At 43.6% G+C, this 23,688-nt stretch overlaps 1 long non-coding RNA gene and 1 pseudogene across 1 annotated transcript in view; one reads left to right on the top strand and one right to left on the bottom strand.

Annotated features, from left to right (window-relative positions):
- The first annotated feature begins 3,479 nt into the window (after positions 1-3,479).
- Positions 3,480-3,618, top strand: LOC130359101 (U2 spliceosomal RNA; annotated as a pseudogene).
- Positions 3,619-12,126: 8,508 nt separating this feature from the next.
- LOC130356711 (uncharacterized) overlaps positions 12,127-23,688 on the bottom strand; it is a 43,691-nt gene continuing 32,129 nt past the window's right edge. The window contains exons 2-4 of the long non-coding RNA XR_008888970.1: positions 16,675-16,796; positions 13,261-13,326; positions 12,127-12,491 (exon numbers count right to left, since the gene is read on the bottom strand). This is a non-coding gene — a long non-coding RNA (uncharacterized LOC130356711). The remainder of the gene's footprint in view (positions 12,492-13,260; positions 13,327-16,674; positions 16,797-23,688) is intronic.

The raw sequence follows: 23,688 nt of genomic DNA, 5'->3' as shown, positions 1-23,688 counted from the left end.
GGCCCAGCTTGTAGCCACTTGAACGCTTGAACGCCACTATCAGAGACGATATGCGTGGGAAGCCCGTGGAGACGAAAAATCTGCAGAAAACAATGCTTTGCCAACTGTGACACAGAAGGAAGGCCAGGAAGCGGGACAAAATGAGCCATTTTGGAAAAACGATCTACGACCACCCAAATGACGGTGTTGCCATGAGATGAAGGAAGGTCCGTGATGAAGTCCATGGCTATGTGGGACCATGGCTGTTCAGGCACCAGCAGGGGGTGGAGAAGACATGCAGGCTTCTGGCGTGGAGCTTTATCACGTGCACATACTGTACAGGTCCGTACGAAATCAGTCACATCTTTTTCCAGGGAAGACCACCAGTAGTGTCTGGAAATCAATTGTATGGATTTTTTAATTCCAGCGTGACCAGCAAGATGGGAGGAATGACCCCATTTGAGAGTCTGGAGGTGAAGACGTGGAGGAACATAAGTTTTTCCTGGAGGAACTGGCACCAGAGAAGCAGGAGCAGAGGAGATCAGGCACTCTGGAGGGATGATGTGCTGAGGAAGGGTCTCGGCTTCAAAGGCATCGGTGGAACGTGATAAGGCATCAGCCCTGATATTCTTATTTGCAGGACGAAAATTAATTTGAAAATTGAAGCGGACAAAGAACAACAACCACCTGGCCTGGCGAGGATTTAAATGCTGAGCGGACTGAAGATAGGACAGATTTTTATGGTCAGTGTAGATGGTGATAGGGTGAAGGGACCCTTCCAGGAGATGTCTCCACTCTTCAAGTGCCAACTTGATGGCCAACAGTTCACGGTCTCCTATGGAATAGTTCTTTTCAGGAGGAGAAAAAGTTTTTGAGAAAAAAACACAAGTGACATTTTTTCCTTTAGCAGTTCTTTGAAGAAGGACAGCCCCGACTCCTACCGAGGAGGTGTCAACCTGAAGGAAGAAAGGCTTCAGTGGATCTGGCCTAGATAAGACTGGTGCAGAAGCGAAGGCGGCCATAAGGCGAGTAAAAGCTTCATCCGCTTGGGAAAGCCAGGGCTTCGGATTCGCGCTTTTCTTTGTCAGTGCCACAATAGGGGCAACGATGGTGGAGAAGTGGGGAATGAACTGACGATAGTAGTTGGTGAATCCGAGGGAGCGCTGTATAGCACGAAGTCCAGAGGGGCGTGGCCAATCCAAGACCGCGGAGAGCTTGTCAGGATCCATTTGAAGACCCTGTCCAGAGACCAGGTATCCCAGGAAAGGAAGACAGCTACGTTCAAAAAGGCATTTTTCTAATTTGGCGTAAAGATGGTTTACACAAAGGCGCTGGAGTACTTGACGGACATGGAGCCAGTGTTCCTCAAGGTTGGAGGAAAAAATTAGGATGTCATCTAGATAGACCACTACGCAGGTATACAGTAAGTCCCGAAAGATTTTGTTGACAAAATCTTGAAAAACTGCAGGGGCATTGCAAAGTCCAAATGGCATGACGAGATATTCGAAGTGGCCATCTCTGGTATTAAAAGCGATTTTCCACTTATCTCCTTCACGAATTCTGATGAGGTTATAGGCGCCCCTGAGGTCAAGCTTTGTAAAAACTTTTGCTCCGCGCAGACGGTCAAAGAGCTCAGAGATGAGAGGCAGAGGGTAGTGGTTCTTTACTGTAATTTTATTGAGGCCACAATAGTCTATGCAGGGGCATAGGGATCCATCCTTCTTGGCAACGAAGAAGAACCCCGCTCCGGCTTGTGAAGAAGATTCCTAATGAAACCTCTCTTAAGATTTTCCTGAATGTATTCAGACATGGCCCTGGTTTTAGGAGCGGAGAGAGGATAGATTCTGCCACTGGGCAGAGTGGTGCCTGGAAGCAAGTCAATAGGACAGTCGTAGGGTCTATTTGGAGGCAGGACCTCTGCTTGCTTTTTACTGAAGACGTCAGAAAAGTCCTGGTAGACCTTAGGAAGGCCAGGCAATGGAGTGGCGATGGGGACTTGGCTGATGGGTACAGACTTAAGGCAACGTTTGTGGCAAGAAGCGCCCCAGGACTTAATGTCCCCAGTGGTCCAATTGAGGGTAGGAGTGTGACGCTGGAGCCAGGGCAAACCAAGCAGAATGTCTGAGGTACAATTTGGCAAAACAAAGAATTCAATTTTTTCTTGGTGGAGAATTCCAACGGTCATGAGCAAGGGTTCAGTGCGGTAACGCACGGTGCAGTCCAGATTCTCTCCGTTTACTGATGAGATGTAGAAGGGTTTGATGAGACGAGTAACAGGAATGTTAAATCTGTTGATGAACGAGGCTTCAATAAAATTTCCTGCAGAACCAGAGTCCAGGAAGGCCACCGCAGAGAAGGAGGAGTTAGCGGATGGAGAAATCCGCACCTGAATAGTCAGGCATGGAGAGGAGGAATTCACGCCTAGTAACGCCTCTCCCACGTTAACCAGATGCAAGCGTTTCCCTGACGCGGAGGGCGAATAGGGCAGTCTTTAAGGAAATGTTCAGTACTGGCACAGTACAAGCAGAGATTTCCATTTCTGCGGCGAGTCCTCTCTTCTTGGGTCAGGCTGGTCCACTTACATAGCCTCCTCGGCGGGAGGCACAGGGGTAGGTTGCAGAGGACTCTGGAAGAGAGGTGCCAAGCGAGAAAACCACCTGGTGTGAACAAGATCTTTTCCTGGCGAAGCTCCTGACGTCTTTCAGAGAAACGCATATCAATACGGGTGGCCAAATGGATGAGTTCAGACAGGGTAGCAGGAATTTCTCGTGCGGCCAGAACATCTTTGATGTGGCTGGATAAACCTTTCTTGAAGGTCGCGCAGAAAGCCTCATTGTTCCAAGCTAGCTCAGAGGCGAGGGTGCGGAACTGGATGGCATATTCACCCACTGAAGAGCTCCCTTGGATGAGATTCAGAAGAGCTGTCACGGCGGAGGAAGCCCGGGCTGACTCCTCGAAGACGCTGCGTACTTCAGAGAAGAAGGACTGGACAGAAGCAGTGGCAGGATCGGAAAGTGGGATTATATAGTGTGGGGAGGGATTGGAACTGATTGGGCCAGGCACCAATTAATGGTGCACTGGCCCTTTAAATCTGAGCGACCCGGCGCGCGTGTGCACCCTAGAGGAGGACGGGGCAGGTGAGTGGAACGGGCTCGTCCCGCCGCGCTGATCGCATCCCCGCCGGGGGACACAGAGCAGCGCTCCCGGTCAGCGAGTCTGACCGGGGAGCTGCAAGCAGGATCAGAACGCCGCAAGCGCTCCGGGGGAGGAGCGGCACGCGGAGCGCTCGGCGTTACACCCTTCCTACAAAGCAAGAGTGATGTAATAGGCTGGAAACTATATGTAACATGGATATGTTGGCATATTTCTAGTGTGCGCTGCAGATTTTACTGTCATTAAATAGTGTAGTGTCCCCTGATCAAACACATTTTTACAGCTTCCTGATACTCCCTTCCATTCCTGAGATATGTTGGTTTATAGTTTGTCTGACAATTCTAGGGTTCGCTTCTCGGCCTTTTGGCTAAGATCAAGTGTAGTATCTGTTCTGATCAGTTTCATGCTGGTGGGGGCAGGTGTACCAGGGCATTCTGGGGCTGGTTCTGAGGAATCAGCTCAACCGCTGCCCCGATGTGACCTGTTTCCTCCGGGTCTCGCCATGAGGCTGAGAGGGTCTAGAGCCATGGTATTTTAGTGCCTCGGGGAGTGGTGAACCCGAAGTGCTGAAACTCACTTGGAGTACTGAGTGGAAGCACGGGCAGTCAGAGAAATTTTTATAGATCCGGCCGGATGTCCGGGCAGTATATCTGCACACATTCACTTATTTCTTTCTTTTTGTCACTGTGTCACTTTGTGCGTGTTGTGCATTCACAGGATTGTTAGGATGCAGTAGCCCTTCTGGGTGTCCCTCCTAGCGGTCTAGGGGAGGTGTGTGTGTGTGGCCATCAGGTTCCTCACCTCCCTGAAAAAACCCGGGTACTCCTGAATGGGCAGGATACTGACCGTTTATGGCTCTGCAGGCAGATACCTTGGCTAACGCCAAGGGGGATGCCGGGAGCATTTGTGGTCCCTTAGTAGCTTCGGCGAAAAGGGACATTGAACCTGGAACCTTGCAGGTACCTTTTGGTCCGGAGGCGAAGAGTAAGGTTTGTTGGGGGGCCTCTCTCCTGTCGGAGAAGGGCTTGCGATAGACCACATCCTTTGTGCACGTTTTTTTTGTGTAACACGTTTGCACTCTTTCTTGCACTTTGGGTGATTCGAAAGCACGTTCCTCGGCTCTTAGATAAAAAAGACAGTTCTAGGGTTTGGTCAGAGTGCAGTTGCCCTTCTGGGTGTCTCTCCTTCCGGTTTAGGGGAGGTGTGTGTGGCCATCAGGTCCTCACCTCCCTGCCATGCCCTGTGGCATCCCTGCTTCGGCAGAAATGCCGAACTGGTTTTACAGGTTCCTAGATGGCAACTTGGTTAACGCCTAGTTTTTCGCCAGGAACACTTTTCAGTCCCTGAGTAGCTTCGTTGGAAGGGGACATTGTACCTGGAACCTTGCAGGTGCCTTTTTGCCTGGAGGCGAAGGGTTTGGTTTGTTGGGGGCCTTTCTCCTTTCAGAGAAGGACTTGTGATGGAACGCATCCTCGTGCACGTTTTTTTGTGTGAACACTTGCACTTGGGTGATTTGAGAGCACATACCTCGGCTCATCAAAAATTCAGGGAATCAGTCAGATGGGCAGGGATTTAATTTTAGTAATAAGAGGAAATATCAGGTGATGGGCGGGATTATACAGCCAGGGAGCATGTATAAGGCAGACACAGTCCTTGACTGTATAGTCCCACCCAGTAAGTACATGCCCATCTGACTGATTCCTTGAATTGTCAGTCAAACTACAAACCCACATATCTCCGGAAGGTAATATAAGTAAACTGTAAAAATGAGTTTGATCAGGGGACCCTACATTATTTAATGACAGTAAAATCTGCACACACTAGAACTAGGCCAACACAATAGCCATGTTACATATAGTTTCCTGCCTATTGCATCACTCTTGCTTTGCAGGCTTTTTTCCAGGGATCACATGGTTGGGGCTATCCAGGAGGCATGGAGCCTAAAACTTGAATCTTAAACTTATTAAGGATGCTTTGCAGTTTGCCAGGAAATGCCTGATTATTCAGAGAGGATATCCATCCAGGACTGCCGCTGGCTGATCAGCAGCCTTCTCAGAAACGATTCCATCATGAACAGTCTGGACATCGATCTCCTCTCAGTTCCTCCCTCATCCCCTATAACTGTCTGCAATGCTTCATTGTTTGGTTCACTTTTAATGTAACATGTAGTATGATGTATAGCATAAGGAAACCTGTGCTATATACTGTTCTGACGCACAATGTACAGTAATTGTATTTATTTATTCTGTGCTACTTCTGAGCTTCCGCTGTCGCAGTACAATGTGTGTATGTTTATGACGACTGATTGCTAATGAAAGGTGTTGTGGTTATTGATTGTGTCACAATAAAAGATATTTTGCACCACAATTTGCCCACTCTCTGAAGAAGAAAAAAAACCTAAAGGGAATTAGATAGACAATAGCAGGCTAGTTGCTTAACCCCTTAACGACAATGGACGTAAATGTACTTAACGCCCCATGACGTACAATTCCGCGCCACCATGACCACGAGCACCGGAGCGGTGGTCGCGTCATGCACAGCAGGTCCCGGCTGCTATCAGCAGCCAGGGACCCGCCGGTAATGGCGGACATCCGCGATCGCACGGATATCCGCCATTAACCCCTCAGATACCGTGATCAATACAGATCACGGCATCTGCGGCAGTGCAGTACTTTGAATGGATGATCGGATCGTCCACAGTGCTGCCGCGGGGATCCGATCATCCAGCATGGCAGCAGGAGGTCCCCTCACCTGGCTTCGGTTGTCTCCCGGGGTCTTCTGCTCTGGTCTGAGATCTAGCAGACCAGAGCAGAAGAACACTGATAACACTGATCATTGCTTTGCTCTATGCATAGCACTGAACAGTATTAGCAATCAACTAATTGCTATGAATAGTCCCCTATGGGGACATAAAAAGTGTTAAAAAAAAAGTACAAAAATTTAAAATAAAAAAAATGAGAAATATCCCCTCCCCGAATAAAAAAAGTAAAACGTCCGTTTTTCCCATTTTTCCCCTAAAAAGCGTAAAAAAAATTGTTAATACACATATTTGGTATCATCGCATGCGTAAAAGTCTGAACTATTAAATATATTGTTAATTATCCCGTACGGTAACGGCGTAAACATAAAAAATAAAAAAGTCCAAAATTGCTACTTTTTTGTCACATTTTATTCAAAGCAAAATTTATAAAAAAAATAATAAAAAGTTAAACCTAAGCAAAAGTGGTACTGATAAAAACTACAGATCATGGCGCAAAAAATGAGCCCTCATACCGCCCCATATACGGAAAATTAGAAAGTTCTAGGTGGTCAAAATAGGGCAATTTCAAACATACTAATTTTGTTAAAATGGTTTGAGATTTTTTTTAAGCGGTACAATTATAGAAAAGCATATAACATGGGCATCATTTTAATTGTATTGACCCACAGAATAAAGAAAACATGCCATTTTTACCGGAAAGTGTACAGCGTGAAAACAAAACCTTCCAAAATTTGCTAAATTGCAGTTTTCTTTTCAATTTTCCCACATAAATAATATTTTTTTGGTTGCGCCGTACATTTTATGGTAAAATAAGTGATGTTCTTACAAAATACAATTGGTGACGCAAAAAACAAGCCCTCATATGGGTCTGTGGATGGAAATATAAAAGAGTTATGATTTTTAGAAGGCGAGGAGGAAAGAATGAAAATGCAAAAATAAAATTGGTCTGGTCCTTAACCCCTTAACGACCACGGACGTAAATGTATGTCCTGGTTTGGTGGGACTTCCCGCACCAGGACGTACATTTACGTCCTGTGTATGACCGCGAGCATCGGAATGGTGCTCCCGTTATACACGGCAGGTTCTGGCTGCTAGTAGCAGCTAGGGACTCGCGGGTAATGGCCGACATCCACGATCGCGCGGATGTCCGCCATTAACCCCTCAGATGCCGTGATCAATACAGATCACGGCATCTGCGGCATTGCAGTACTTTGAATGGATGATCGGATCGCCTGCAGCGCTGCCGCGGGGATCCGATCATCCAGCATGGCGGCTGGAGGTCCCCTCACCTGGCTCCGGCCGTCTCCCGGGGTCTTCTGCTCAAGTCTGAGATCGAGCAGACCAGAGCAGAAGATCACCGATTATACTGATCAGTGCTATGTCCTATACATAGCACTGAACAGTATTAGCAATCAAAGGATTGCTATAGATAGTCCCCTATGGGGACATAAAAAGTGTAAAAAAAAAAATTTTAAATGTAAAAATAAAAAGTAAAATAAAAAGTGAAAAATCCCCTCCCCCAATAAAAATGAGAATTGACAGTTTTTCCCATTTTACCCCAAAAAAGCGTAATTTTTCTTTTTTTATAAACATATTTGGTATCGCCGCATGCGTAAATCTCCATACTATCAAAATATAGTGTTAATTTTCCCGAATGGTGAATGGCGTAGACGTAAAAAAAAATTAAAAAGTCCCAAAATGCTGCTTTTTTGTCACATTTTATAGAAATTTTTTTTTAAATAATGATCTAAAAGTTTTATATATACAAAGGATAGGGGATAAGATGTCAGATCGCCGGGGTCCTGCTGCTGGGGACCCCCAGGATCTCCGCTGCGTCACCCCGCTACCATTACTGCACAGAGCACACTCGCTCTGTGCGTAATGACCGGCGATAGAGGGGCTGGATCATCGTGACATCATGGCTCCGCTCCTCGTGACGTCACTACCCGCCCCCTTAATGCAAGTCTATGGGAGGGGGCGTGATGGCCGCCACGCCCCCTCCCATAGACTTGTAGTGAGGGGGCGGGCTGTGACATCACGAGGGGCGGAGCCGTGATGTCACGATGCTCCGGCCCCTGTCATTACACACAGAGCGAGTGTGCTCTGTGCAGTAATGATAGCGGGGTGCGCAGCGGAGATCCCAGGGGTCCCCAGCAGCGGGACCCCAGCGATCTGACATCTTATACCCTATCCTTTGGATAGGGGATAAGATGCTAGGGGTGGAGTACCCCTTTAAGGGGGCTCTTAAGGGTTCAATAAAAACAAGAGAAAGCCTAAATATCACCTTGTCACCACTCTAATGTAACAAAACAATGCCGATTTAAAAATCCTTTGGAATAAAAGCTACACTTTGATTACAGCTCTGAAAGGATGCAGGACATACATGTACATCCTGTGTGCCCTAAAGGAGCTGAGGTCAGAAATTACATGTGCAGGTTGGTTAGGGGCTCTTATCTGCAGCACAAAGCAGCGGTCCCTATCAGTTGCCATGGCAACCAGAGGGCTTCTGTTTACTGTATTTATACAGTTTGCCTCAGGCAATGTGTATAAAATAATTTAAAAAAAAAATTGAAATGTTTTTGGCCAAATTAGACGGGCAAAATGGTACTTATCTGCCAACACATTTTATGTTTTATATACTCCCCTTTTCCCATTTTTAAATTAAAAAAAATTATACAAAAACTAACATTTTTGGCATCACTTTGTGTGTAAATGTCTGAACCTTTAAAATATAATGTTAATGAAAGCATACGGTAAAAAAAATGCTAAACATTTTTGGTCACTTCATTTATCAAAAAATAATAATAATTAAAAGTGATCAAAAAGACCACTCTAAAAAATGTAAAAACTACTGATAAAACTACAGATCACAATGCCAAAAATAAGCCCTCATACTACCCTGTATACAGAAAAATAAAAGTGTTATTGGGGCAGAGGAGGACAATTTTAGACATACTTATTTTCTTAAAAAAAAAAATTAAAATAATTGTAAGATAAAGCTAAACTTATATGAATTGGACATCATGTAGCTAACGTACCTTGTATAGAAACAAAACATTGAAAAAGTTCCAAAATTGAAATATTTATGGCTTTTAAAAGGTGGGGAGGAAAAAATGTTAACCCAAAAATAAGAAGCCTTCAAGGGGTTAGTTTGTGTCATGAAAATGGCTTTTATACTGTGGTGTCTGGGGTGTTGCAATGGTGTAGCAGGGTCTGGTGGTATTAACCCTGTGGGGTAAGGTGTTATTAACCCCTGATTTGTCGTGACGCCAGGATGTGGTTGCTTTCTGTATAAGGCCCTGCCAACAACCAACCCAGAAATGACAGGCAATAAAGGAATGTCCACAGCAGGAATTGTACGATAACTGGAACTTTTACTTAAACTTCTTATGAAACAGTCTTTACAGTTATGCAGTTTCTCTAGAGGCAACCGGGCTACAGGGTACCTCACAGGCTTGCTGGGACTTGTAGTATTGAGATTTATGCAGACCACTGTGCTACTAATTATATACTTGAGTTGAGTAGTAGTCACTAGAATTGTAGGTAGAGCTTGATAACTCACATTTTGAAGTAGCTGCAGGTTCCTTAGGCTTTGGCCTAGAGGAGATGAATTTAGTAGTATATGCTGAGATTGTGCAGAAATTGGTTTTGCTGTAGTGTACAGGATGAAGAGCAGGAACCAAGAGAGTTCAGGAAGAAGAGACTGATTTTAGAGACTACAGCCCCTTATATACTAGGGGGGCTGGACTAAAGCCCATTGGTTGCAAAGCCTGTAGGTCCTGTAAGCAGGGAACTCTGGGTACATCACATCACAGTAGATCACATGACACAGGAAGGTCCTATACATGTTATACATGTGTACAAACTTTATATACACTAAACAATATGTACAATACACTTGCAATGCATTTGTATGAAGCAATAACTAATGAGTAAGGGGGGGAAGCCCTGCAGGGGAGCCCTATGGACTGTAGGGACTCTTCCTGAGGGGACTTAGGAAGGATACAGGACCATGTCCTGTATCGGGACACCACAATACATTTACAAACAATGTTTGTTGTTTTTTCAAATGATTTACTCATTTAATTACTTTAGTTGTTACATTGTATATGTTATCTGGTTACATTTTAAAACAATACTTACTATTATGAACAAATAACTGATTGGTTTACTTGTGTGTAAAATGGAAAGCTTTGGGACAAATAAAGCCTGCTGTGTACATAAAACTGGCAGATCCTCGAACACCACAGCATTAGTCTGTATGAATTAATGCTGGAGAATATTTAAAAATGGTAGAAAGTTTACGAGTTCAGTATTTAACCATATTTTTTATCTCAAACTGGATATACACTTTATATGGACAAAAGTTTTTACTGGTCGGGGTCGAGTGTTCAGATCTTGACCAGTGGGACTGGCTATGAGAAGTCGTTCTTTCCCAGCACTGTTTCACATGACTAAGATGATCTCATAATGTAAGTCTATGGGACCATCTTAATAACATTAAACCATGTAGCTAAAAATTCACAATTTTATTTGATCCTCGTAAAAAACCCAAAAACAATAATACAAATAATTCGTATCAATACATAAAAAAGGATAAGCTCTCCTATGATGAACAACCGTATATCCCAACGCGTTTCCCCGTGTATCTTATGATATACAACGGTTCATCAGGGGATGGCAACAACAGTATACAAATATATACCTAATAAGCACCGAGACATGGAGGGACAATATGTATAGATGACGTACAACACATGGACAAAGGCATAGCTTAATGTACAATGGATAAAAGGACAATTAGAACTATACATATATTATAATACATCAAAGCAGGCACATATGCAATACAAAGCACGTGAATGCAGATAGAAAATGGCAAGGCTTATTTGTGGCTTCATTTGAATATCCTCCGACTGATGTAGCAACCTCTAAGTAGCCAAGGACGAAATCACTGATAAAGTCACTGATAAAGTGAGGACCCTACGATAAGGGCTCCTCCATAGAAAAAGGGGAAATAGGCTTAGTCAATGGCCCCCTGGATTAAAGACCTGAAAATAGTTGCTTCCTTACTACAGATAACTCCAGACCGAAATTGTCCAATCAACAAGAACCTGGTTGACCCTCCAGTTTATTACGTAAAGAATTCAGATAATAATGCCACCTAGGTAACGAAACCTCTATGATGTCCACAAAACCACAGTACAGTACCAAAGATGTCCAGCCATTATCCATGTGTAGTTACCCCATGTCAAAATGCCATAGGCATGATACGTCCGTCTGCGACTGGCGATCCACGTGGATCAGACGTGGATCGCCAGTCGCAGACGGACGTATCATGCCTATGGCATTTTGACATGGGGTAACTACACATGGATAATGGCTGGACATCTTTGGTACTGTACTGTGGTTTTGTGGACATCATAGAGGTTTCGTTACCTAGGTGGCATTATTATCTGAATTCTTTACGTAATAAACTGGAGGGTCAACCAGGTTCTTGTTGATTGGACAATTTCGGTCTGGAGTTATCTGTAGTAAGGAAGCAACTATTTTCAGGTCTTTAATCCAGGGGGCCATTGACTAAGCCTATTTCCCCTTTTTCTATGGAGGAGCCCTTATCGTAGGGTCCTCACTTTATCAGTGACTTTATCAGTGATTTCGTCCTTGGCTACTTAGAGGTTGCTACATCAGTCGGAGGATATTCAAATGAAGCCACAAATAAGCCTTGCCATTTTCTATCTGCATTCACGTGCTTTGTATTGCATATGTGCCTGCTTTGATGTATTATAATATATGTATAGTTCTAATTGTCCTTTTATCCATTGTACATTAAGCTATGCCTTTGTCCATGTGTTGTACGTCATCTATACATATTGTCCCTCCATGTCTCGGTGCTTATTAGGTATATATTTGTATACTGTTGTTGCCATCCCCTGATGAACCGTTGTATATCATAAGATACACGGGGAAACGCGTTGGGATATACGGTTGTTCATCATAGGAGAGCTTATCCTTTTTTATGTATTGATACGAATTATTTGTATTATTGTTTTTGGGTTTTTTACGAGGATCAAATAAAATTGTGAATTTTTAGCTACATGGTTTAATGTTATTCTGGTAGAAAATAGCTATAGGACACCATTGTGTCTGACTGTCAGTGAGATTAATATGGGACCATCTTGCTCTCATATATACAGAGGGGAAAGAGAAGCGGGCTGAAGTCCATTTCTATCTCCACTTGTTCTACTTATTGGTCGGGGTCTGAACACTCAGGTCGCGACCCATCAAAACTTTTGACATATCCCTAGGACATGTCATAATGACAAGTATTTTAGTGAATGTGAAGTCAGGTCATTCAGTCTTTATATTCGTTAAGGTGAATTATTGCAATGCACTATGACCCATGTTAATGGTTTGTGGTTGTAAAACTTTTTTTAATTATGTGAACAGGTGGAAACTTTCACGTTACTAGATAGTTGTAAAGATTAATCATTAAAATAAATATGGTTCGCTTATAACTAGACATACTGTAAAATCAGACTCAGTCAAACTGCATTTGGCAAGATGCATCTTCTCTCTTCTCAGCAAACTTGGAGATCTGTAAAAGCAAGACACTGTCTAAGGGCTAATGTATATAGTGGAACCATGTGCACGGATGCTGTAAGTTAGCTCGTGGGAACAGTATGCAGCCACAGGGACTTGTGCTTCTGTACATGCTCCATCAGGTGCCATATACATATTTACAGAGATTTTAACCCCTAGAAATAATGCTTGTAAGGAAGAACGCCTTAATATAAATCATGTCACAATTTTTTGTCTTTTGGAGGATGTACATATTAAAGGGGTATTCCGGGCAAAAACATTTTATCCCCTATCCAAGGTATCTGATTGCGGGGGCCAGCTGCTGAGACCCCCCGCGATCTCCCTGCAGCACCCTTATTCTATGCGGGGACTGCGTCTCTAGTTTTGGAAACCTAGGGGTTTCCGGGACTGGGGACGTGACATCACGCCACGCCCCCTCCATAGACATAAATGGAGGGGGCACGGTGTGACGTCACGTCCCCAGTCTCGGAAATCTGGAGGTTTCCAAAACTGGAGATTCAGCACCTGCATAGAATGCGGGTGCTGCAGGCAGAGACCCCCCGCGATCAGACACCTTGTCCCCTATCCTTTGGATAGGGGATAATACATTTTTTCCCGGAATACCCCTTTAAATTGGAGGCCTTGTGTACCTCTATGGAAGCCCGTTTACATCTTCATATACCAAAATATATCTATGATTATTCTTCTTTAGACAACACACATTGTAGTTTGACAAATTTCAGAGACTACGAAGCACCATAGAAGGTAGTATTGTGACATTTTACCTTTTATTACTGGAAAACAGCTGTGACTCATGGCAATAGAATCTGCTGTCACTGGAATGGTCTTTTCTGAAAAACAAGAAGAAAAATGTCACTATGTGTTTTCTGAGAGTGCTTCACGGACAACAACACATAACTTCGGCAGTCATGTGTTTCGCTACAGGAATCAACTGCATGGTCGATACGCCACCATTTAAGTTTTCTTAGCGGCAGCTTCAATGCGACATAACTAGACTATCTAGAATATCTGCAGTGTATGGGAAGCTCAGATTATGTCAGGGGGAGAGAGGAAGAAGGATTGGGCATGTTGAATTTTTATTCCAGATCCTTTTGTTCTTCCTTGACATTAACCCCACTGAAGTAAATATTACCTATCTTATGAATTGGGGCTATAACAAGCTGGAACCTATTTGATCCGAGATTTGTCCACGGAATAAATTGTGCACACCCAGCGCTCCATTCTTTGTGGGGCTTCTGAGTTTAGAGCTCAGCAATGTTCCATGGCCCCTCAGACAATAAATGAAGTACTAGCCGCTCACTTTTCATTCTAGGGACAATTTTGGTATATTCACTGAATTATTGGGGGTCCCTGTATTCAAACCCCACCGATCATCTTGTTATTCATGTCCCCTATTCAAATAGAAATACCCCTTTCGTTCATTCAGTTTATAATATGACTGAAGCTCAAATGGTTTTTATCTTTGTTCCAAAAATAATACACAATGATACTTATTGTTAGTTGAACACAAACCCTGCGGATCACTAGACCCCGGTGATCAAGTAAATGTGTAAACAAGGTTTCTGATGGATGTGATTGTTTAACATCCATCAGAAAAGTTTTTTGATGGATGTTAAAGGGGTACTCCGGCGCTTAGACATCTTATCCCTATCCAAAGGATAGGGGATAAGATGCCTGATCGCGGGGGTCCTGCCTCTGGTACCCCGTTAGAATCAGCCCTTGGAGCATGTTCGCTCCGGGTCTGATTACTGGCGATCACGGGGACAGAGCATAGTGATGTCACTGCTCCACCCCCTTGTGACGTCACGCTCCGCCCCCTCAATGCAAGCCTATGGAAGGGGGCGTGACAGCTGTCATGCCCCTCCAATAGACTTGCATTGAGGGGGCGGAGCGTGACGTCACACGGGGGCGGAGCCATGACATCACTATGCTCCGTCTTCGTGGTCGAGATGGACTAAGCCTGAGGACCTCCAGCGGTTCCAGAAGCCGCTAAGGGTGGGTGCTGCATCGTAGATCCCGGGAGTCCCCAGTGGCGGGACCCCCGCGATCAGACATTTTACCCCCTATCCTTTGGATAGGGGATAAGATGTCTAGGGGCAGAGTACCCCTTTAACATATGTGCAGGTACATTTCAAGAGATAGTCTAGCCTGCTTCTAACAGGTTCTTTTGGTTACAACAGTGTTAGGATAACATTAGTTTCTCAATTGAAAAACATTCCAGCTAAGGCTGGGTTCACACCACGTTTTGTTAAATACGGTTCCCGTATACGGCTGGGAGGAGGGGGCGGGGCTTAATCGCGGCGCCCGCACTCAGCCGTATTCGGGAACAGTATTTAATGTATGTCTATGAGCCGACCGGAGTTAACCGCAGCCTCCGGTCAGCTTCATTTTCGGCCGTATGCGGTTTCCCGACCGCATTTTTGCCTACGGTCGGGAAACCGCATACGGTCGAAAACGAAGCCGACCGGAGGCTGCGGTTCACTCCGATCGGCTCATAGACATACATTAAATACGGTTCCCGAATACGGCTGAGTGCGGGCGTCGCGATTAAGCCCCGCCCCACCCTCCTCCCAGCCGTATACGGGAACCGTATTTAACAAAAGTGGTGTGAACCCAGCCTTATTGATACAGTTTCCTACATCATTGCAGTTTCCCCAATGTTATTTATGTAAGTAAATAAAACAATAAATGTATAATGTATCAGGCAGATTAAAGGTGCTTTTACAGTTTAGAAAAATGTATCCCCTATTCAAAGGATCCAAAGGATAGGGGATAAGTGTCAGATCGTGGAGGGTCCGATAGCTGGGACCCCCGCCATCTCCTGTCTGGCACCCCGGCTCTCCTCCTGCATGAAACCAGGGTCGGTAGGCACCATCCAATTAATCTCCATGGGCCGTGATTTAGGACCCGACACTTTATTTTTTATTTTTTTACTAGGTCAATTTTAGATTGTTCCTGCAAATAAAAAGTGGTAACTTATACTAATAGCAATGATTGGAATTTGTGCATTTGAATATCAATAAACTGAATTAAGTGTTTGTTAGAAATCTGAAAGGTCATAAAATATCTGGTGTGTAAGTGGAGCAGGCTGCATAATCTCTTGTGTTACAAAGTCCTGGTCAGCACACAAGTAGGCACCTCATATGATTAAATACCATGTTCAGGAGATATTTCTTACATCGTAGTAGACTTATAGTACAAGCAGACTTCGCATTCTGAATAGGAGAGCTACAGTAGCAACTATTACTTGATCCTTGATATTCTACGTAGACCACTAACTACAATGTAGAAATTGATCATTTCACAGGTCACAGATGTAAAGGGACTATGTTAGATTAGAAAAACTTAGCTACTTTATTCAAACAAGGTGCATGTCCATTGGTTGTCTATGGTATTGCAGCTCAACAATATTTAATATCACACACAACCATTTTTCTAATCTGAAACATTTGTACTCCAAAAAACTGATGCCTTCCTATACTGCAGGGGGCGGTATCTTTGAAGTGATACCACACCCAAGCTTTATGGATTGTCAGAGATGAGAATGAAGCCTTGATTTACCTTTCAGGAACAGTGTAGATCATCTCCAGCAGGCAGACTGGCTCAGATTGCACGTACACAGCCAAGGCTCACTCTCTTTCTCTCACCCTCTCTCCTTCAAGCCCTGACTTTACTTTCTATGTTCTGTCCTGACGTAGCTGTTGCTCAAGACAAAGTTTCCCTAACAATAGGCAATAGACAGCAGATTGCAGAGATGGGAGACATCTAGTTGCCAAGATATGTTTTCTCCAGGGTAAGAAGTCATTTTTGGTAAATTAACTGATTTACAAATATGGCATTACCTAGGCTATTAAATATAGGGAATTTGTTTGAAATGATAGTGACCATCTAAGGCTGCTTTATAAAATCTATATAATGTAATGGCAATAGCGCTACTCTATGGAACGTGAATTGTTGCCCATTTTTGCTGCTAGACTAAAAAGTATGGATTCCCGTAAAACCATACAAATATAGTAAATTTATATAAAACAGTATATTAGTCAGCGCTGGTTGGGACTTAATTATGCAAGTTAGTTAAAATGAAAGTGTGTGGAAAATGAACAAGTGTGTCTTATATATACATACATGTGCAACAGTATATATACACACATATATGCACATGAAAAATGAAAAATTACCTGAACGGAAAGGACACAGGATTATTAGATGGCTACAGTGATACTGTAATACGGATACCGTGCTGATAGCAATATACATGTATTCTGCAATAAAATGCTTAATGATGCTGCAGGGCTGTACTCTGCATGAAATACAGGAAAGGCTGAGGTCAGCTTACATCTCATGTATAGTACAGGCGATAGGCTCATCCAAATATTTCTATCATAGATGTTACTTGCGTTTTTGATGCGATTCCTGTGGGTTTTCTGTGCAGTTGGATACTGTCTACGTTGTTAAGTCCGGAGGGATGTTCAATATCAGGAATATTGTGAGTAACGCAGGGAGAACACCTTGGCCGGTGGCGTCTCGACCTTGCAGTTAGCTCTCACTTCGCGCGGTGAATCCGATATTGCTGGATGCTAGTGGAGACGTCACTACTATAGCTGCAGAGGTCCACAATACTTACTAACGCATTTCGGAAAACGGAAGAACTGTTTCCTTCATCTGGGATGGTAAGTGCTTGCTCTGCTGTGCTTTATAAAATCCCACGAGATCAGCAGTTAAACGGCCGTTAGAAAATCCCATTATAGTCTATGGGATTTTTCTAATAGCCGTTTTAACCCGTTATCGCCCGTTATAGATAACGGGTAATAAGAATGGGAGAAATAGTGCATGCACTATTTCTCCCATTCATTCATAGCTCTCACTTCACGCGGTGAATCCTATGTTGCTGTATGCTAGTGGTGACGTCACTACTATAGCTGCAGAGGTCCACAATACTTTCTAACACGTTTCGGAAACGGAAGAACTGTTTCCTTCGTCGGGGATGGTAAGTGCTTGCTCTGCTGTGCTTTATAAAATCCCACGAGGTCAGCAGTTAAACGGCCGTTAGAAAATCCCATTATAGTCTATGGGATTTTTCTAATAGCCGTTTTAACTCGTTATCGCCCGTTATTAATAACGGGTGATAGGAACGGGAGAAATAGTGCATGCACTATTTCTCCCGTTCATTCGCCCATCACAAAATAACGGCCGTTATTAATAACGGGCGATAGCGGGTTAAAACGGCTAGTGGAAAAATCCCATAGACTATAATGGGATTTTCAAACGGTCCTTTAACTGCCGATCTCCTGGGATTTTATAACGGGCGTTTATTAACAGGAGTATTTTACAATGTGAAAGCAGCCATAGTTGCTAAGCACGTAACATAATGTATGTAAAAACTGAAACTCTAAAAAGTGTCATTTCATCTTGACATCATATAGGAACATTGTAAGCTTAATATTTGTAGGCCAGGGAGGGTGGATGTGTTTGGAACCCCACCAGCTACCTAATATTAGGGTCCTTGTTCATGGGCAGATACAGTGGTCCCTCAACATATGATATTAATTGGTTCCAGGAGAACCATCATATGTTGAAACCATCATATGTCGAGTACATATGTCTATGTAAAAATGGTAATTGGTTCTGGGGCCTTGGAACCATTGTATGTTGAATACATATCTCTATAGGAAACTGCTAATTGGTTCTGGGATGACCATTGTATGTGGAGTGTATGGGGAGTGTTTAACAAACCAGGGTGCCTCCAGCTGTTGCACAACTACAACTCCCAGCATGCATGTACAGCCATTGACTGTCTGGGCATGCTAGGAGTTATAGTTTTGCAACAGCTGGAGGCACACTGATAGGGAAACATTGATGTATGGGGTGTATTGTGTGTATATGTATTGTATGTGATGTGTGACATTGCATACAGTACTGTACAGTTCTTTAAATACCTTCAGGGGGGACAGAATGTCCGCCATTACGATCCTGCCGACTACAGCTCTATAGGAAAGGAAGGGGAGGGCAGCCAGCAGCTCATTGGATGCCTGCAGCAAGATGCTCCAGGCTATTGGCTATGGCTGCACTGGGGGGGGGGGCTTACACGGATCTGACAGTGGAAGCCTGTGTGAGTTAGCAGGACAGCATGTGAGTATCAGGAGGCAGAACGGGGCACACAGGGCACATTAAACAACTATCTGTCAGTTGCTGAAGTTGTCAGCGCTGTCAGATAGCTGTTTGTACGATGGCCCCGACACACAGCAGCATCATATGTCGATGCTGCCTTCAACATACGATGGGCTCTGAGAGGCCATCATATGTTGAAATGATCATATGTCGGGGCCATCATAAGTCGGGGGGTCACTGTAATTGCCTGAAATGAGCACCATCAATTAGCGCTCATGATAAGAATCCTTTACGCCCCCAATATTTGGAATAAACCACTGTATGAACGATTGTTTGATCTTTTGTGAAGCTGTTCACTCCCATTATTGTCTGCAGTACGTCCCCTGGAGCAATATTTGGCCTACTTAGATGATAAACACCTTATGTAAAAGGTCCTTTAGTCCTAGTGCCAGATGGATGCAGAGAAAGGTTTTCAATAAGTATTTAATAGGGGCCATGTGACTCTGTAAGTGGGTCACAGCAGACCCTGCTGCGGGCAGTCACAGTAATCTATAGGAGAACCTAGCAACAGGTGTTTATTTTCCTTGTAGTGCCAATGCAGGGAAAATGAAGCATTACAGTTCCTATTGAAAATCAATGATCTGTTTGTGTAAAGTACAGATGTGCTGTCCTTCAATTGTGTCTCATTTGTACATTTTTGGAACATACTTTATATGAATTATGCTATTTATGTATGTTTCATTTCATAGGGAGTAAGTTCGTGAAAAAGCTACCCTAAGGTCTTATGAGTTTTGGACAGGTTGATGATGATATTAGCTCTAATGTAAATAGGAGATGAATTACAGATGTTTGGAGCTTGCACTTTCTTGCAGGTGGTGTCCAGTTCCTGCCTTTGTTAATTATTTTGTATTCCAGTATTATTGTCCTTGCAGATGATCTCAGTGAGTCAGTCTTACAAGTTCATGTACAGGTCAAAGTTTAAAGAGAATGTACTGCTTATACTTTTTGTTCTTACTAATTAAAACCAGATGCAGGTTTGTTTTAAATACTATTTTCTGTATATTATTATAAGGGCAGTCTACTTGCCTGAGCCACTGTTGGCAGCATATAGAGATATTCCTTAGAGCAGCCACATTACCCATAGGAGCCTGTAGTCTGGAGTGACCATGGAGAGTGTTGTGGGCATGCTCTGTGACCTGTGGAGAGGTCAATGTGCAGAAAGGGGGATAAGGGGGAGCTGTGAATATCACCTATTGTGACTTGGATCCTGTGTTATCATACACTGGTGTCACCTTTCACTGTAATCCTGTCTGTGATGATAACGAGGAGACTGCTGAGGAGTGATCTCTACAGACCAGGAAGTGTCAACTTATGAGTGAAAACTGCAAGATTTTATTTTTATATATAAAGAGTGACACAGAAAATGAGACAAAAATCTGCAAAAAAAAATAAAAAAGGTTTGCATTAAAATTGACCTAACGATCTATAGTTCTTTGGCAACCAAAAATAATAAGCCTTCAATGGAAGGGTGGCCATGTCAGAGTGGATTAATCCTTTTCATTGTAAATACATTACAAATTCAAGTGTCTGAAAATGCCGGAAAGTGCTTATGAGTAATATCTAATGGCCAGAATTCAAGCAGGGACTGTCACCGTGGTTGTGGACCCGTTGCCTAGGGTGGGTACGCAAGTAGGCAGGACAAGGGGGAGTGGGTGAGTTTAGGGATTCACTCTTCCCTGCCCATACGTGACAGTGATCAGTGAGTTTACATCTGAAGGAGTAAGGTACCTAAAAACCATTCAAAACAGACATCATAAAATGTTGACGGAGGGTTGTACCAGTGACCTATTTATAGTAATGTGAGAGATATTCTAGGAGAATTGTAATCCAGTGACATATTATCCACAGATTTAACCACTGATATTATATGAATTAAAACTCTAAAGTTGTAGAAACCTTTTACGTTACATTTAAAGTGCCATATTTTTTTAACTATAAGATGTACTTTTTAGTAATTAATTCTGCTCTTAAAAGTCCCTGCTTCTTAAAATCCACAGTTAGGGTGATCCAGCAGTGCCAGACCGCCCTTACTGCTTTCCTAGTGATCAGACAAACTGGTGATAAAGGAAAAACCCTTGGGGGGTAACCCCCCACAAGATCCGCTCTATACTTAAAACCCCCTTAATAAAACTTTATTTTTATTGATATACTTTAAAATAAAGTAACTGGTAAGTTGACAAAACTTTTAAGACCACGGTCGCCTACTGAGTGGAGTTGGGGAGTGAATGCTGTAATAATCAAAGTTTCTCAGTAAATCTGCCCATAAGGTCTCTCAAGAGTACTGAAGTATTACGGCATAAACCTAAGCTTTTTTAAAATGTGACTCGCAAGCACTATTAAAGTAACCACACTATAGCCTCCCCATCCTTTTGCCAATTAAATTGGCTTTGTCTAGGGCTTGAGGCTAATAGCTGCCAGTACGCTCATTCCGGTTTATGTAACCTAACACGTGTCTTAATTAACCTATTGAATTAATACACAACAGTTTTCCCATCAGGCATAACATCATGCCAACACTATAGGACCAATCAAAATATGCCACGTCACTATGATCAGCTGAACGGCTAATACTGTCATGTGATGCACCCGAAAAAAAAATTATGTGCATGTCAGATAGAGAGGCACATTTTAGGGCGGATCCCATGGGGGGGTTACCCCACAGGGTTTTTCCTTTGAGTGCTATATAAGCCCGGAACCCTTCAGGGATTTTTTTTTAGCAAACTGGTGATAAAGTGAAAGAGAGAACAGCCCAGCAGCTCATAGTACTCCTCTCCTTCCTCCTGCAGGCACCGATCTGTGTGATCAGTTGCACCCATAGAGAAAGCTGAATGTAACTTGCATATGGCATCTAGCTTCCTACTATAGCAGAGAATTCTCTCACAAACAACATACGTGGACAAGGTGTGAGGACCTGCATACTGCATGACCTTAAAGGGGTACTCCACTGGCTAGTGTTCCCCTGCACAAGCTTGATAAATTTCCCCCTTATTCGGGTCTATTCACACGTACAGTATACTGCACATATTTGATGCGCAGGATTTGAAGCTGTGTTCAGTCATTCAGCTTACATTGAACTCTGCAGCAGAAAATCCTGTGCATCAAATCTGCGCATCATACTGCACGTGTGAATAGACCATAAAGGAGTATAGGGGATGAGTAGCTGATCGAGGGGGGTCCAACCGCTGGGGCCCCCTGGGATCTCCTGAATGGGACCCTGTCCCACTCAGTCAAGAGCGCGCTCCATTTATTTCAATGAGATCACAGGGGGTCCCAGCGGTCGGACCCCCCATGATCAGCTACTTTTCCCCTATTCTGTGGATAGGGGATAAGTTAATACTGGCTGCAATACCCCTTTAATCCATATTATGGATGGTACTAGTATGGACCCCAAGAAGGAAAAGGCATGGAATTCTGGAAATCACATGGTCGATAGACATGTTAATGATATTCAAATGATGATAAAAATGGAAACAAAATATTAAGATTTTATTTAACTATATTATTTGGGCATTATTCAAAATTATTGTTTTAATGAATGGCACTTGAATGCGCAGATAATATCCTTGTAATATAATGTAGCTCTAATGCATTTGACAGATTTACATGATATAAATTCTATCACATAATTCATAAAAATAAGATATGTTGAGAAATTTCCCTGCCAAGTAGTTGGTAATTTTGGAACAGTAGCTAGGGGGCGCTATGGAAACAATATTAACAGACTTAAATAACAGTGACCAGTTTCTGGCTCATGACAAAAGAGCTTTACCTGTATTTTCTGGTCTAAACTGGGTGTTCATGTCATGTCTCGACAAGCAAAAGTACTGCGTTATGCCAGTAAACACTCAGAGGTTTTCCCCTTATGCAACCTCTCAGGATGGGCCGTACTTTACTACTAAGGAAATGTCTAAGAAGACACCATTATTATTTACCCTACAATGAGTGTGAAGCTTCCAGGAAGTCAGAGTGCGAGAACCTCTGCCTTTATTCATGTAACTTAAATGCATCTTAAGTACAGCATAGGCTCAAAGACAGTTTGCACAATGGACCTAATTGTCTATTTCTTGAAGTGTTATTGTTATTTAAATACATATTTGACATGTAAAAAGTTAGGATCAGTCAGAGTCTCAGCACTGGGCCCCCCTCCAATTATTAGTTATAGCAAAGTGAAGCACTTTTTTTTTTTTTTTTTAAATCTAAAGCCGAGGAACGTGCTCTCGATTCACCCAAAGTGCAAGAAAAAGTGCAAACGTGTTACACTAAAAAAAAGGTGCACAAAGGATGCGGTCTATCGCAAGCCCTTCTCCAGTAGGAGAGAGGCCCCCCAACAAACCTTACCCTTCACCTCCGGACCAAAAGGTACCTGCGAGGTTCCAGGTTCGATGTTCCTTTTCGCCGAAGCTACTAGGGGACCACAAATGCTCCCGGAATCCCCCTTGGCGTTAGCCAAGGTATCTGCCCGCAGAGCCGATTACGGTAGGTACCCTGCCAAAGCAGGAGTTCCCGGGGTGTTTGCAGGGAGGTGCAGAACCTAATGGCCAAACACACCTCCCCTAGACCGCCAGGAGGGACACCCAGAAGGGCTACCGCATCCTGACCAATCCTGTGAACACACAACACGCAAAAAGTGACACAGTGACAAAAAAGAAATAAATAAGTGAATGTGTGCAGATATACTGCCCGGACATCCGGCCGGATCTATAAAAATTTCTCTGATCCTAGCCAGAAGGCCGGGAATCAAGAGGTGAGTGCCACAAGGTGAAGAGATTATGGTGCCCGTGCTTCAACTCAGTGAGTCCATCCTCCCAGTGAATTTCGGCACCTCGGGGTCACCACTCCCCGAGGCACAAAAGTACCTCGGCTCTAGACCCTCTCAGCCTCATGGCGAGACCCGGAGGGAACAGGTCACATCGGGGCAGCCGTCGAGCTGATTCCTCAGAACCAGCCCCGGAAAGCCCTGGTACACCTGCATCCTCCATGCAGCACCCATCCCCACCAGCATGAAAACTGATAAGAACAGATAC

The sequence above is a fragment of the Hyla sarda genome, chromosome 2, assembly GCF_029499605.1.
Source record: "Hyla sarda isolate aHylSar1 chromosome 2, aHylSar1.hap1, whole genome shotgun sequence".
Classification (NCBI taxonomy): Eukaryota; Metazoa; Chordata; class Amphibia; order Anura; family Hylidae; genus Hyla; species Hyla sarda.
The sequence above is the reverse complement of the archived record's forward strand: the minus strand, read 5'-3'. Positions and strand labels throughout refer to the sequence as shown.